The 4,184-nt window shown below is 55.3% G+C and overlaps 1 protein-coding gene across 1 annotated transcript in view; it reads left to right on the forward strand.

The window, feature by feature from the left end:
- Positions 1 to 3,361: 3,361 nt before the first annotated feature.
- The window catches only part of LOC102253825 (leucine zipper putative tumor suppressor 3), a 6,055-nt gene continuing 5,232 nt past the window's right edge, over positions 3,362 to 4,184 (forward strand). The window contains 1 exon segment of the mRNA XM_014546529.1: positions 3,362 to 3,421. The gene's annotated coding sequence lies outside the window, so the exon portion shown is untranslated.

The following is a 4,184-nucleotide window of genomic DNA, read 5'->3' on the forward strand; positions in this document are numbered from 1 at the left end:
CAGCCTCTCCCCGTGCCCTCTGCACCGCGAGACTCCTCCGGCGGGACCCGGAGCCGGGGAGGGGGCGCGTCCCGCTGCTGGGGTCCAGGGGGGAGGGGAGTGAAGATGAGGCCGATGATGTCACGGATGCTTCGTCGGGCCTGGGGAGCAGTGGAGGCCGGAGGGGGTGCGGCCCGGATTATGTCACCTCTCCCTCTGCGCCCCGCCCCCCGGGGCCACACGCGTTGGTGGGGAGCGCGGGGAAGGAGGCCGGGATTTCCCCCTCCGCAGAGACCCCCTGGGCACCTTCTCGGGACGGCCTGTGGCCGGGGTCTCTGTGGCGCTGCGGGACTGTAGGCTGTAGGTGAATGGCGAACACCCCCACCCCTCCGCGCGGAGACTCGTGTGTGTGCGCGTGTGTGTGATGGGGGGGGAGGCAGAGAATTGCTGTCAGCCCCCACAGTCCTGAAACCACGGGCTACATCAGACCCAGGACCTATGGGATGGACCACCTTCACCCGTTGTCGCCAAGGGAAGATGGATCTCCCCTCACACATCCCAACCAAGAAGTTCTGGAGACCTCTGCACCCCCAAAAGATTTACAGTGCCCCCGATCTCTTTTCTCCCTTAGTCCTTCCCAGAAGACCTTCCTGATTTTCCTGTCTGGATTCATTGCCTCTTTGCATTGCTCATCACTAGCAATCCCACACATATTCTCTCTGCATCTCCTCAGTGCCAGAGCCCAGGGACCCCCAGGACTTTGCAATCTGTGCCCCGTGGGCACCCACAGGCCAGCACTGGGGAAGCCTCAGAATGAAATCTCCATTAAGTAGCCTGAGCCAAGAGCTCTAAGACCCCTTCCTGCCATGGCAATCAGGATGCTGTCCTGGGAGGCAGCATTTGGATTGGGCCTTGAAGGATGCAGGATGGGTTCAGAGATCTGGGAAGAGACTGTGGAGTGGAAAGGGGCTCAGATCAGGGGAAATAGGATGTGCAGTGGGAGAGGCCTTGGGGGCCCTGCTGCAAGCTCTGCTCTGGTTCTGGGGGCTGAGAGGAATGCCAGGCATTTCACCCACAATACATATACTTCTTAAGATTCCTGTAAGGTAGGTGTGAGAATCTGAGGTGAAATACGCTGCACACAGTTCCACCCCTAATTTATATTTGGAGCTGATGCCTCCAGAACTCTGTCTAGTCTACTGCGCTTGGTGCTGCTCATGGAAGAATTTGGGCAGAGCAGGGACGAGATCAGCTTTGCCCTTTGGAAAGATTTCCCTGACAGCTGTGCAGGAGAGGGAGTGCAGAGGAAGAAAGGCCAATGAAGAGCCCCCTGCAAAGGTACTGGCAGGAGGGGCTGCTGAGATCTTTAGGAGGTGAATGGGCCGAGCTTGGGACCTCTGAGACTCCAAGAGAAGGTGGACTGTTCCTAGTTTTGGGAGGGACACTGGTAGGGAGGGACAGTGATAACTGGGTTGGAGGGACCTGCCCATGTAACCCACATGGAGAATCCACTTGGGCTCTTTGTGACTGCTAATACTGTAAGTAATTTCCCAGGCACTGAAGGTTGACGGGACAGAGATAGAGGTAGAGTCAAGCAACAGGCTGTCATCCAGGGTGTTGAGCTGATGCCATAAGGCTGCCATTGCAGACCATACTCAGCTATTGGGGCCAGTTCAGGACTCTGACCCATAGCAAAGCTCAACTCAGTTTCTGCCTATCAGGGAAGCATATGCCCCTCCTTATCTTGCCAGCTCCTTGCTGGGGTTCTGAGGAAACAGGCTTGGAATAGGCAAGAGACAGAATGCTTGCATGGGGTTACCCATGACAAATTAGAATTATGCCAAGAAACTCTTTGGGGAATGAGGCTTGAGGGAGAATTGCTTTGGGTTGGCAGTAAAGGATTCCCAGGTAAAGCACCAGTATAAGAGGCTTAGGAGCTCTGGCTGATTTGGCTCAGTGGATAGAGCCTCGGCCTGTGGACTGAAGGGTCCTGGGTTCAATTCTGATCAAGGGCATATGCCTGGGTTGCGGGCTCGACCCCCAGTAGGGGGCATGCAGGAGGCAGCCAATCAATGATTCTCTCTCATCATTGATGTTTCTATCTCTCTCTCCCTCTCCCCTCCTCTCTGAAATCAATAAAAATATTTTTTTAAAAAAGGCTTAGGAGACAGTCCTGGGACCCCATTTCCACCCAAGACCCTGCGTATCTGAGTCTGGCTAGGGATCATACACTCTAGGGAAATGGTGGGGCAGAGTGGCATATGACCAGCCCCAACCTATGGTCAGAATCTTGTTTCCTGGATCTCAGAGAAGGTAGTAGTACTGCATGCTTGTATTGCACCTTACAGTTTACAAAGCACCTTCCCAAGCATTACTATCCCTGTCACTCTCGTGATCAACATGATTACTTCTGAGGTTTGCTCATGCTCACACCCAGGCCTCTGGTGCAGCCCCCTTGCCTATATCTCCAGTCTCACTTCCTTCAGCATATCAACACACTCACGTTTCTACCATGTTTAATTTTAAAATTAGAAAAAAAGCCCTTGGACCCCAAATCACTTAAATGACTGCCTTCTTTGGCCTTCTTTTAGTAGGGAACCTCCTGTCTCTCCCTCCAGACCCCTCTACTCCTGGCTTTGCCTTGCACTACCTTTCTGAAACCATTCTCTCATAGACATCAGTGAAATCCAGGGCGCACTCTCCAATCCCAATTCTACCTGGCCCGTTTTTAACACCAGAATTGCACCCACATTCTTGAAAGCCCCCATCTTGTTCCGCAGGGCTTGCCTTCTGGCCTTCCTCCTGCTCCTACACTGTCTCCCAGGCTTCTGAGGCGCTGTTATCCTAGCTCGTTGCTGGGCCCCACCCACACTATCCTTGAATGCTGATGATGCTCAGTCTCTCTTCTTCTCCCTCCCTCCCTCTCTCCCTCCTTCCTTCTCCAGTATGTGAGAGATACCTTTCTCTGGTCTTCTCCAAAGTTTACAGTTTACAGCCCTTTTCCCCCAAACAGTCTCCCCCTGTCATGTTAAATGTGTCATGCCCACCCTGTTGCCTCAACCCAGATCCTTCTTTGCCCCTACCCCCTGAACTCCATCTGTATGAAGTTTTGTCAGTTTTTCCTCCCAAATCCTGCCCAGGCCTTCCCACTGGTTCCAAGCTTCAGGCCACTCAGCCTCCATCCTCAGCTGCTTAGCTGCTTCCTATACTGTACGAGGGATGGTGAGAGAAGGGGGTCATGATTAGGGTGGGAGGGGGATTTCTGATCTGAGGGGTAGCCAGGTTGGTGTATACTGGGAGTGGAGGCTGAACAGGGAGCAGGGTGAGGCATGAGAGGCAGGCACCCAGGGCACCAAAGTAAGGAGGTCCTCACTCTCTCTAGGTCTGAACTTGCTGATCCTGCACTTCTGTTGCGCCCTACGGGACAGATTGGCCAAGAGAGGTAGGTGATAAAGTGCTTTTCTCCACACCTCAGAGCAGGCGCTGAGAGAGTGGAATTTCACAAAGGCAGTGTGGACTGGCTTGGTGGTGAACTTTCCAACCACCTAGGGCTGTAATTCCAGGTGTGGTGGCCAGGTGACTCTGAAGGGCAATAGTTTTGGCAGGCTCCGCTGGACACATTAGAAGTGGGCACCTGGATAGAAGACAGTCTGAGGAATGCTCAAGGGACTGTGGGGTGCCACCTGGACCCCTTCACCTTGGCAGAGGCGTGCTCTTGGCCTGGTTTCTGATGGGAGTACGGGGGTAAGAGCCTGAAGGACATTCCTGCCATCTCTGGCACGCGGATTTGAGTGTTTACACTGCTGGGAGGCACTGCTGCAGCCCCTGCCAGGCTGGATTACAGTATTGGGATCTCCGGGGCAGGCCTTCCCAGGTGCCCGCTGGAGACAAAGGAACCAGGAAGCAGGGTCTCCTGAGCGCAGGTAACCCGAGGCCCTGCTGGCCCTGTTCCTGGGGGCCGGCCTTGGGGGGTAGGGGTGCACGCCCACTGAGGGGCGCGGAGGACTTCACGGTGCACTGAGCAGGGTCAAGGTCCACAGGGAGTGGGAAAGGGGAGTAATCCAGGAAGTCTTCCCGGAGGCAGTGAATTCTTAGGGAGGTTCCGCGGCGCGGGATCTTCCCAGGCTCCGCTGGGTGCGCAGGCCCCGCCCATTCCCGCCCACCTGTGGGAAAGGCAGGCCCCGAGGGAGGCTGGGAGGGCGCCT

The sequence above is a fragment of the Myotis brandtii genome, unplaced genomic scaffold, assembly GCF_000412655.1.
Source record: "Myotis brandtii unplaced genomic scaffold, ASM41265v1 scaffold45, whole genome shotgun sequence".
Lineage (NCBI taxonomy): Eukaryota > Metazoa > Chordata > Mammalia > Chiroptera > Vespertilionidae > Myotis > Myotis brandtii.